Source organism: Hypanus sabinus, chromosome X1 (genome assembly GCF_030144855.1).
Source record: "Hypanus sabinus isolate sHypSab1 chromosome X1, sHypSab1.hap1, whole genome shotgun sequence".
NCBI classification, from domain to species: Eukaryota; Metazoa; Chordata; class Chondrichthyes; order Myliobatiformes; family Dasyatidae; genus Hypanus; species Hypanus sabinus.
This window is the reverse complement of record NC_082738.1, coordinates 32503091-32516633: the sequence shown is the minus strand read 5'-3', so window position 1 is coordinate 32516633 and position 13543 is coordinate 32503091. Positions and strand designations below refer to the sequence as shown.

Genomic DNA, 13543 nt, shown 5'->3' with positions numbered 1-13543 from the left:
CCCTCCACACCGTCCCATTACACACTCCCAGGGTCAGACACAGAGTGAATCTCCCTCCACACCGTCCCATCACACACTCCCAGAATCAGACAGAGAGTGAATCTCCCTCCACACTGTCCCATCACACACTCCCAGGGTCAGACACAGAGTGAATCTCCCTCCACACCGTCCCATCACAGACTCCCAGGATCAGACACAGAGTGAATCTCCATCCACACCGTCCCATCACAAACTCCCAGGGTCAGACACAGAGTGAATCTCCCTCCACACCGTCCCATCACACACTCCCAGGGTCAGACACAGAGTGAATCTCCCTCCACACCATCCCATCACACAATCCCGGGGTCAGAAACAGACTGAATCTCCCTCCACACCGTCCCATCACACACTCCCAGGGTCAGACACAGAGTGAATCTCCCTACAGACCGTCCCATCACACACTCCCAGAATCAGACAGAGAGTGAATCTCCCTCCACACTGTCCCATCACACACTCCCAGGGTCAGAGACAGAGTGAATCTCCCTCCACACCATCCCAACACACTCCCAGGGTCAGACAGAGAGTGGATCCCCCTCCATACCGTCCCATCACACACTCCCAGGGTCAGACACAGAGTGCATCTCCCTCCACACCGTCCCATCACACACTCCCAGGGTTAGACACAGAGTGAATCTCCCTCCACCCCGTCCCATCCCACTCTCCCAGAATCAGACAGAGAGTGCATCTCCCTCCACCCCGTCCCATCCCACACTCCCAGGGTCAGACACAGAGTGAATCTCCTCCACACCGTCCCATCACACACTCCCAGGGTCAGACACAGAGTGAATCTCCCTCCACCGCGTCCCATCACACACTCCCAGAATCAGACAGAGAGTGAATCTCCCTCCACACTGTCCCATCACACACTCCCAGGGTCAGACACAGAGTGAATCTCCCTCCACACCGTCCCATCACACACTCCCAGGATCAGATACAGAGTGAATTTCCCTCCACACCATCCCATCACACACTCCCAGAATCAGACAGAGAGTGAATCTCCCTCCACACCGTCCCATCACACACTCCCAGGGTCAGACACGGAGTGAATCTCCCTCCACACCGTGCCATCACACACTCCCAGGGTCAGAGACAGAGTGAATCTCCCTCCACACCATCCCAACACACTCCCAGGGTCAGACAGAGAGTGGATCCCCCTCCATACCGTCCCATCACACACTCCCAGGGTCAGACTCAGAGTGCATCTCCCTCCACACCGTCCCATCACACACTCCCAGGGTTAGACACAGAGTGAATCTCCCTCCACCCCGTCCCATCCCACTCTCCCAGAATCAGACAGAGAGTGCATCTCCCTCCACCCCGTCCCATCCCACACTCCCAGGGTCAGACACAGAGTGAATCTCCCTCCACACCGTCCCATCACACACTCCCAGAATCAGACAGAGAGTGAATCTCCCTCCACACTGTCCCATCACACACTCCCAGGGTCTGACACAGAGTGAATTTCCCTCCACACCGTCCCATCCAACACTCCCAGGGTCAGACACAGAGTGAATCTCCCTCCACACCGTCCCATCACACACTCAGAGGATCAGACACAGAGTGAATCTCCCTCCACACCGTCCCATCACACACTCCCAGGGTCAGACACAGTGAATCTCCCTCCACACCGTCCCATCACACACTCCCAGGGTCAGACACAGAGTGGATCTCCCTACATACCGTCCCATCACACACTCCCAGGGTCAGACACAGAGTGCATCTCCCTCCACACCGTCCCATTACACACTCCCAGGGTCAGACACAGAGTGAATCTCCCTCCACACCGTCCCATCACACACTCCCAGAATCAGACAGAGAGTGAATCTCCCTCCACACTGTCCCATCACACACTCCCAGGGTCAGACACAGAGTGAATCTCCCTCCACACCGTCCCATCACAGACTCCCAGGATCAGACACAGAGTGAATCTCCATCCACACCGTCCCATCACAAACTCCCAGGGTCAGACACAGAGTGAATCTCCCTCCACACCGTCCCATCACACACTCCCAGGGTCAGACACAGAGTGAATCTCCCTCCACACCATCCCATCACACAATCCCGGGGTCAGAAACAGAGTGAATCTCCCTCCACACCGTCCCATCACACACTCCCAGGGTCAGACACAGAGTGAATCTCCCTCCACACCATCCCATCACACAATCCCGGGGTCAGAAACAGAGTGAATCTCCCTCCACACCGTCCCATCACACACTCCCAGGGTCAGACACAGAGTGAACCTCCCTCCACACCGTCCTATCACACACTCCCAGGGTCAGACACAGAGTGAATCTCCCTTCACACGTCCCATCACAAACTCCCAGGGTCAGACACAGAGTGAATCTTCCTCCACCCCGTCCTTTCACACACTCCCAGAATCAGACAGAGGGTGAATCTCCCTGCACACTGTCCCATCACACACTCCCAGAGTCAGACACAGAGTGAATCTCCCTCCACACCGTCCCATCACACAATCCCAGGGTCAGACACAGAGTGAATCTCCCTCCACACCGTCCCATCACACACTCCCAGAATCAGACAGAGAGTGAAACTCCCTCCACACTGTCCCATCACACATTCCCAGGGTCAGACACAGAGTGAATCTCCCTCCACACCGTCCCATCACACACTCCCAGGGTCAGATACCGAGTGAATCTCCCTCCACACCGTCCCATCACACACTCCCAGGGTCAGACACAGAGTGAATCTCCCTCCACACCGTCGCATCACACACTCCCAGCATTAGACAGAGAATGAATCTCCCTCCACACTGTCCCATCACACACTCCCGGGGTCAGACACAGAGTGAATCTCCCTCCACACCGTCCCAACACACACTCCCAGGGTCAGACACAGAGTGAATTTCCCTCCACACCGTCCCATCACGCACTCCCAGAATCAGACAGAGAGTGAATCTCCCCTCCACACCGTCAATCACACACTCCCAGGGTCAGACACAGAGTGAATTTCCCTCCACACCGTCCCATCACACACTCCCAGAATCAGACAGAGAGTGAATCTCCCTCCACACCGTCCCATCACACACTCCCAGGGGTCAGACACAGAGTGATATCCCTCCACACCGTCCCATCACCCACTCCCAGGGACAGACACAGAGTGAATCTCCCTCCACACCATCCCAACACACTCCAGGGTCAGACAGAGAGTGGATCCCCCTCCATACCGTCCCATCCCACACTCCCAGGGTCAGACACAGAGTGAATCTCCCTCCACACCGTCCCATCACACACTCCCAGGGTCAGACACAGAGTGAATCTCCCTCCACCGCGTCCCATCACACACTCCCAGAATCAGACAGAGAGTGATCTCCCTCCTCACTGTCCCATCACACACTCCCAGGGTCAGACACAGAGTGAATCTCCCTCCACACCGTCCCATCACACACTCCCAGGATCAGACACAGAGTGAATTTCCCTCCACACCATCCCATCACACACTCCCAGAATCAGACAGAGAGTGAATCTCCCTCCACACCGTCCCATCACATACTCCCAGGGTCAGACACGGAGTGAATCTCCCTCCACACCGTGCCATCACACACTCCCAGGGTCAGAGACAGAGTGAATCTCCCTCCACACCATCCAACACACTCCCAGGGTCAGACAGAGAGTGGATCCCCCTCCATACCGTCCCATCACACACTCCCAGGGTCAGACACAGAGTGCATCTCCCTCCACACCGTCCCATCACACACTCCCAGGGTTAGACACAGAGTGAATCTCCCTCCACCCCGTCCCATCCCACTCTCCCAGAATCAGACAGAGAGTGCATCTCCCTCCACCCCGTCCCATCCCACACTCCCAGGGTCAGACACAGAGTGAATCTCCCTCCACACCGTCCCATCACACACTCCCAGAATCAGACAGAGAGTGAATCTCCCTCCACACTGTCCCATCACACACTCAGAGGATCAGACACAGAGTGAATCTCCCTCCACACCGTCCCATCACACACTCCCATGGTCAGACACAGAGTGAATCTCCCTCCACACCATCCCATCACACACTCCCAGGGTCAGACACAGAGTGGATCTCCCTCCATACCGTCCCATCACACACTCCCAGGGTCAGACACAGAGTGCATCTCCCTCCACACCGTCCCATTACACACTCCCAGGGTCAGACACAGAGTGAATCTCCCTCCACACCGTCCCATCACACACTCCCAGAATCAGACAGAGAGTGAATCTCCCTCCACACTGTCCCATCACACACTCCCAGGGTCAGACACAGAGTGAATCTCCCTCCACACCGTCCCATCACACACTCCCAGGATCAGACACAGAGTGAATCTCCATCCACACCGTCCCATCACAAACTCCCAGGGTCAGACACAGAGTGAATCTCCCTCCACACCGTCCCATCACACACTCCCAGGGTCAGACACAGAGTGAATCTCCCTCCACACCATCCCATCACACAATCCCGGGGTCAGAAACAGAGTGAATCTCCCTCCACACCGTCCCATCACACACTCCCAGGGTCAGACACAGAGTGAATCTCCCTCCAGACCGTCCCATCACACACTCCCAGAATCAGACAGAGAGTGAATCTCCCTCCACACTGTCCCATCACACACTCCCAGGGTCAGACACAGAGTGGATCTCCCTCCACACAATCCCATCACACACTCCCAGGGTCAGACACAGAGTGAACCTCCCTCCACACCGTCCTATCACACACTCCCAGGGTCAGACACAGAGTGAATCTCCCTTCACACGTCCCATCACAAACTCCCAGGGTCAGACACAGAGTGAATCTTCCTCCACCCCGTCCTTTCACACACTCCCAGAATCAGACAGAGGGTGAATCTCCCTGCACACTGTCCCATCACACACTCCCAGAGTCAGACACAGAGTGAATCTCCCTCCACACCGTCCCATCACACAATCCCAGGGTCAGACACAGAGTGAATCTCCCTCCACACCGTCCCATCACACACTCCCAGAATCAGACAGAGAGTGAAACTCCCTCCACACTGTCCCATCACACATTCCCAGGGTCAGACACAGAGTGAATCTCCCTCCACACCGTCCCATCACACACTCCCAGGGTCAGATACCGAGTGAATCTCCCTCCACACCGTCCCATCACACACTCCCAGGGTCAGACACAGAGTGAATCTCCCTCCACACCGTCGCATCACACACTCCCAGCATTAGACAGAGAATGAATCTCCCTCCACACTGTCCCATCACACACTCCCGGGGTCAGACACAGAGTGAATCTCCCTCCACACCGTCCCAACACACACTCCCAGGGTCAGACACAGAGTGAATTTCCCTCCACACCGTCCCATCACGCACTCCCAGAATCAGACAGAGAGTGAATCTCCCTCCACACCGTCCAATCACACACTCCCAGGGTCAGACACAGAGTGAATTTCCCTCCACACCGTCCCATCACACACTCCCAGAATCAGACAGAGAGTGAATCTCCCTCCACACCGTCCCATCACACACTCCCAGGGTCAGACACAGAGTGAATCTCCCTCCACACCGTCCCATCACCCACTCCCAGGGACAGACACAGAGTGAATCTCCCTCCACACCGTCCCAACACATTCCCAGGGTCAGACACAGAGTGGATCTCCCTCCATACCATCCCATCACACACTCCCTGGGTCAGACACAGAGTGAATCTCCCTCCACACCATCCCAACACACTCCCAGGGTCAGACAGAGAGTGGATCCCCCTCCATACCGTCCCATCCCACACTCCCAGGGTCAGACACAGAGTGAATCTCCCTCCACACCGTCCCATCACACACTCCCAGGGTCAGACACAGAGTGAATCTCCCTCCACCGCGTCCCATCACACACTCCCAGAATCAGACAGAGAGTGAATCTCCCTCCTCACTGTCCCATCACACACTCCCAGGGTCAGACACGGAGTGAATCTCCCTCCACACCGTGCCATCACACACTCCCAGGGTCAGAGACAGAGTGAATCTCCCTCCACACCATCCCAACACACTCCCAGGGTCAGACAGAGAGTGGATCCCCCTCCATACCGTCCCATCACACACTCCCAGGGTCAGACACAGAGTGCATCTCCCTCCACACCGTCCCATCACACACTCCCAGGGTTAGACACAGAGTGAATCTCCCTCCACCCCGTCCCATCCCACTCTCCCAGAATCAGACAGAGAGTGCATCTCCCTCCACCCCGTCCCATCCCACACTCCCAGGGTCAGACACAGAGTGAATCTCCCTCCACACCGTCCCATCACACACTCCCAGAATCAGACAGAGAGTGAATCTCCCTCCACACTGTCCCATCACACACTCAGAGGATCAGACACAGAGTGAATCTCCCTCCACACCGTCCCATCACACACTCCCATGGTCAGACACAGAGTGAATCTCCCTCCACACCATCCCATCACACACTCCCAGGGTCAGACACAGAGTGGATCTCCCTCCATACCGTCCCATCACACACTCCCAGGGTCAGACACAGAGTGCATCTCCCTCCACACCGTCCCATTACACACTCCCAGGGTCAGACACAGAGTGAATCTCCCTCCACACCGTCCCATCACACACTCCCAGAATCAGACAGAGAGTGAATCTCCCTCCACACTGTCCCATCACACACTCCCAGGGTCAGACACAGAGTGAATCTCCCTCCACACCGTCCCATCACACACTCCCAGGATCAGACACAGAGTGAATCTCCATCCACACCGTCCCATCACAAACTCCCAGGGTCAGACACAGAGTGAATCTCCCTCCACACCGTCCCATCACACACTCCCAGGGTCAGACACAGAGTGAATCTCCCTCCACACCATCCCATCACACAATCCCGGGGTCAGAAACAGAGTGAATCTCCCTCCACACCGTCCCATCACACACTCCCAGGGTCAGACACAGAGTGAATCTCCCTCCAGACCGTCCCATCACACACTCCCAGAATCAGACAGAGAGTGAATCTCCCTCCACACTGTCCCATCACACACTCCCAGGGTCAGACACAGAGTGGATCTCCCTCCACACAATCCCATCACACACTCCCAGGGTCAGACACAGAGTGAACCTCCCTCCACACCGTCCTATCACACACTCCCAGGGTCAGACACAGAGTGAATCTCCCTTCACACGTCCCATCACAAACTCCCAGGGTCAGACACAGAGTGAATCTTCCTCCACCCCGTCCTTTCACACACTCCCAGAATCAGACAGAGGGTGAATCTCCCTGCACACTGTCCCATCACACACTCCCAGAGTCAGACACAGAGTGAATCTCCCTCCACACCGTCCCATCACACAATCCCAGGGTCAGACACAGAGTGAATCTCCCTCCACACCGTCCCATCACACACTCCCAGAATCAGACAGAGAGTGAAACTCCCTCCACACTGTCCCATCACACATTCCCAGGGTCAGACACAGAGTGAATCTCCCTCCACACCGTCCCATCACACACTCCCAGGGTCAGATACCGAGTGAATCTCCCTCCACACCGTCCCATCACACACTCCCAGGGTCAGACACAGAGTGAATCTCCCTCCACACCGTCGCATCACACACTCCCAGCATTAGACAGAGAATGAATCTCCCTCCACACTGTCCCATCACACACTCCCGGGGTCAGACACAGAGTGAATCTCCCTCCACACCGTCCCAACACACACTCCCAGGGTCAGACACAGAGTGAATTTCCCTCCACACCGTCCCATCACGCACTCCCAGAATCAGACAGAGAGTGAATCTCCCTCCACACCGTCCAATCACACACTCCCAGGGTCAGACACAGAGTGAATTTCCCTCCACACCGTCCCATCACACACTCCCAGAATCAGACAGAGAGTGAATCTCCCTCCACACCGTCCCATCACACACTCCCAGGGTCAGACACAGAGTGAATCTCCCTCCACACCGTCCCATCACCCACTCCCAGGGACAGACACAGAGTGAATCTCCCTCCACACCGTCCCAACACATTCCCAGGGTCAGACACAGAGTGGATCTCCCTCCATACCGTCCCATCACACACTCCCTGGGTCAGACACAGAGTGATTCTCCCTCCACACGTCCCATCACACACTCCCAGGGTCAGACACAGAGTGAATCTTCCTCCACCCCGTCCCCTCACACACTCCCAGAATCAGACAGAGCGTGAATCTCCCTCCACACCGTCCCATCACACACTCCCAGGGTCAGACACAGAGTGAATCTCCCTCCACACCGTCCCATCACACACTCCCAGGGTCAGACACAGAGTGAATCTTCCTCCACCCCGTCCCATCACACACTCCCAGGGTCAGACAGAGAGTGAATCTCCGTCCACACCGTCCCATCACACACTCCCAGGGTCAGACACTGAGTGAATCTCCCTCCACACCGTCCCATCACACACTCCCAGGGTCAGACACGGAGTGAATCTCCCTCCACACCATCCCATCACAGAATCCCGGGGTCAGACACAGAGTGAGTCTCCCTCCACACCGTCCCATCACACACTCCCAGGGTCAGACACAGAGTGAATCTCCCTCCACAGCGTCCCATCACACACTCCCAGAATCAGACAGAGAGTGATCTCCCTCCACACTCTCCCATCACACACTCCCAGGGTCAGACACAGAGTGAATCTCCCTCCACACCGTCCCATCACACACTCCCAGGGTCAGACACAGAGTGAATCTCCCTCCACACCGTCCCATCACACACTCCCAGAATCAGACAGAGAGCGAATCTCCCTCCACACCGTCCCATCACGCACTCCCATGGTCAGATACCGAGTGAATCTCCCTCCACACCGTCCCATCACACACTCCCAGGGTCAGACACAGAGTGAATTTCCCTCCACACCGTCCCATCACACACTCCCAGGGTCAGACACGGAGTGAATCTCCCTCCACACCGTGCCATCACACACTCCCAGGGTCAGACACAGAGTGAATCTCCCTCCACACCGTCCCAACACACTCCCAGGGTCAGACACAGAGTGAATCTCCCTCCACACGTCCCATCACACACTCCCAGGGTCAGACACAGAGTGAATCTTCCTCCACCCAGTCCCATCACACACTCCCAGGGTCAGACAGAGAGTGAATCTCCGTCCACACCGTCCCATCACACACTCCCAGGGTCGGACACTGAGTGAATCTCCCTCCACACCGTCCCATCACACACTCCCAGGGTCAGACACGGAGTGAATCTCCCTCCACACCGTCCCATCACACACTCCCAGCTTCAGACAGAGATTGAATCTCCCTCCACACTGTCCCATCACACACTCCCAGGGTCGGACACAGAGTGAATCTCCCTCCACACCGTCCCATCACACACTCCCAGGGTCAGACACAGAGTAAATCTCCCTCCAAACCGTCCCATCACACACTCCCAGGGTCAGACACGGAGTGAATCACCCTCCACACCGTGCCATCACACACTCCCAGTGTCAGACACAGAGTGAATCTCCCTCCACACCGTCCCATCACACACTCCCAGGGTCAGACAGAGAGTGGATCTCCCTCCACACCGTCCCATCACACACTCCCAAGGTCAGATACCGAGTGAATCTCCTTCCACACCGTCCCATCACACACTCCCAGGGTCAGACACAGAGTGAATCTCCCTCCACACCGTCCCAGCACACACTCCCAGCATCAGATAGATAGTGAATCTCCCTCCACATTGTCCCATCACACACTCCCAGGGTCAGACACAGAGTGAATCTCCCTCCACACCGTCCCATCACACACTCCCAGGGTCAGACACAGAGTGAATCTCCCTCCACCACCGTCCCATCACACACTCCCAGGGTCAGACACAGAGTGAATCTCCCTCCACACCGTCCCATCACACACTCCCAGAATCAGACAGAGGGTGATTCTCCCTCCACACCGTCCCATCACACACTCCCTGGGTCAGACACAGAGTGAATCTCCCTCCACACTGTCCCATCACACAATCCTGGGGTCAGACACAGAGTGAATCTCCCACCACCCCGTCCCATCACACACTCCCAGAATCAGACACAGAGTGAATCTCCCGCCACACTGTCCCATCACATAATCCCGGGGTCAGACACAGAGTGAATCTCCATCCACACCGTCCCATCACACACTCCCAGGGTTAGACTCAGACTGAATCTCCCTCCACGCCGTCCCATCACACACTCTTTTAGCGTGAGACAGAGAGTGTATCTCCCGCCATACTGTCCCATCACACACTCCCAGGGTCAGACACAGAGTGAATCTCCCTCCACACCGTCCCATCACACACTCCCAAGGTCAGACACAGAGTGAATCTCCCCCCACACCGTCCCATCTGACACTCCCAGAATTGGACTGAGAGTGAATGTCCCTCCACACTGTCCCATCACACACTCCCAGGGTCAGACACAGAGTGAATCTCCCTCCAAACCGTCCCATCACACACTCCCAGAATCAGACAGAGAGTGAATCTCCCTCCACACTGTCCCATCACACACTCCCAGGGTCAGACACAGAGTGAATCTCCCTCCACACCGTCCCATCACACACTCCCAGAATCAGACAGAGAGTGAATCTCCCTCCACACCGTCCCATCACACGCTCCTAGGGTCAGACACAGAGTGAATCTCCCTCCACACCGTCCCATCACACACTCCCAGAATCAGACATAGTGTGAATCACTCTCCACACCATCCCATCACACACTCCCAGAATCAGACAGAGAGTGAATCTCCCTCCACACCGTCCCATCAGACACTCCCAAGGTCAGACACCGAGTGAATCTCCCTCCACTCCGTCCCATCACAGACTCCCAGGGTCAGACACAGAGGGAATCTCCCTCCACACCGTCCCATCACACACTCCCAGGGTCTGACACAGAGTGGATCTCCCTCCACACCGTCCCATCACACACTCCTAGGGTCAGACAGAGAGTGAATCTCCCCCCACACCGTCCCATCACACACTCCCAGAATCAGACAGAGAGTGAATCTCCCTCCACACCGTCCCATCACACACTCCCAGAATCAGACAGAGAGTGAATCTCCCTCCACACCGTCCCATCACACACTCCCAGGGTCAGACACAGAGTGAATCTCCCTCCACGCCGTCCCATCACACACTCCCAGGGTCAGACACAGAGTGAATCTCCCTCCACGCCGTCCCATCACACACTCCTAGGGTCAGACACAGAGTGAATCTTCCTCCACACCGTCCCATCACACACTCCCAGAATGAGACAGAGAGTGAATCTTCCTCCACAGCGTCCCATCACACACTCCCAGGGTCAGACACAGAGTGAATCTCCCTCCACACCGTCCCATCACATACTCCCAGAGTCAGACACAGAGTGAATCTCCCTCCACACCGTCCCATCACACACTCCCAAGGTCAGATACCGAGTGAATCTCCTTCCACACCGTCCCATCACACACTCCCAGGGTCAGACACAGAGTGAATCTCCCTCCACACCGTCCCATCACACACTCCCAGCATCAGACTGAGAGTGAATCTCCCTCCACACTGTCCCATCACACACTCCCAGGGTCAGACACAGAGTGAATCTCCCTCCACACCGTCCCATCACACACTCCCAGGGTCAGACACAGAATGAATCCCCCTCCACACCGTCCCATCACACAGTCCCAGGGTCAGACACAGAGTGAATCTCCCTCCACACTGTCCCATAACACAATCCTGGGGTCAGACACAGAGTGAATCTCCCACCACACCGTCCCATCACACACTCCCAGAATCAGACACAGAGTGAATCTCCCGCCACACTGTCCCATCACACAATCCCGGGGTCAGACACAGAGTGAATCTCCATCCACACCGTCCCATCACACACTCCCAGGGTTAGACACAGACTGAATCTCCCTCCACGCCATCCCATCACACACTCTTAGCGTCAGACAGAGAGTGTATCTCCCTCCATACTGTCCCATCACACACTCCCAGGGTCAGACACAGAGTGAATCTCCCTCCACACAGTCCTATCACACACTCCCAGTCTCAGACACAGAGTGAATCTCCCTCCACACCGTCCCATCACACACTCCGAAGGTCAGACACAGAGTGAATCTCCCCCCACACCGTCCCATCTGACACTCCCAGAATCGGACTGAGAGTGAATGTCCCTCCACACTGTCCCATCACAAACTCCCAGGGTCAGACACAGAGTGAATCTCCCTCCAAACCGTCCCATCACACACTCCCAGAATCAGACAGAGAGTGAATCTCCCTCCACGCCGTCCCATCACACACTCCCACGGTCAGACACAGAGTGAATCTCCCTCCACACCGTCCCATCACACGCTCCTAGGGTCAGACACAGAGTGAATCTCCCTCCACACCGTCCCATCACACACTCCCACGGTCAGACACAGAGTGAATCTCCCTCCACACCGTCCCATCACACACTCCCAGGGTCAGACACAGAGTGAATCTCCCTCCACACCGTCCCATCACACACTCCCAGAATCAGACAGAGAGTGAATCTCCCTCCACACTGTCCCATGACACACTCCCAGGGTCAGACACAGAGTGAATTTCCCTCCACGCCGTCCCATCACACACTCCCACGGTCAGACACAGAGTGAATCTCCCTCTACACCGTCCCATCACACGCTCCTAGGGTCAGACACAGAGTGAATCTCCCTCCACACCGTCCCAACACACACTCCCAGAATCAGACAGAGAGTGAATCTCTCTCCACACCGTCCCATCACACACTCCGAAGGTCAGACACAGAGTGAATCTCCATCCAAACCGTCCCATCACACACTCCCAGAATCAGACAGAGAGTGAATCTCCCTCCACGCCGTCCCATCACACACTCCCACGGTCAGACACAGAGTGAATCTCCCTCCACACCGTCCCATCACACGCTCCTAGGGTCAGACACAGAGTGAATCTCCCTCCACACCGTCCCATCACACACTCCCACGGTCAGACACAGAGTGAATCTCCCTCCACACCGTCCCATCACACACTCCCAGGGTCAGACACAGAGTGAATCTCCCTCCACACCGTCCCATCACACACTCCCAGAATCAGACAGAGAGTGAATCTCCCTCCACACTGTCCCATGACACACTCCCAGGGTCAGACACAGAGTGAATTTCCCTCCACGCCGTCCCATCACACACTCCCACGGTCAGACACAGAGTGAATCTCCCTCTACACCGTCCCATCACACGCTCCTAGGGTCAGACACAGAGTGAATCTCCCTCCACACCGTCCCAACACACACTCCCAGAATCAGACAGAGAGTGAATCTCTCTCCACACCGTCCCATCACACACTCCCAGGGTCAGACACAGAGTGAATCTCCATCCACACTGTCCCTTCGCACAATCCCGGGGTCAGACACAGACTGAATCTCCCTCCACGCCGTCCCATCACACACTCCCAGGGTCTGACAGAGAGTGTATCTCCCTCCACACTGTCCCATCACACACTCCCAGGGTCAGACACAGAGTGAATCTCCCTCCACATAGTCCTATCACACACTCCCAGTCTCGGACAGAGTGAATCT

At 56.1% G+C, this 13543-nt stretch overlaps 1 protein-coding gene across 1 annotated transcript in view; it reads left to right on the top strand.

Moving 5' to 3' along the window:
• Positions 1 to 13543, top strand: part of LOC132384773 (low-density lipoprotein receptor-related protein 1-like) — a 337602-nt gene that overhangs the window by 202843 nt on the left and 121216 nt on the right.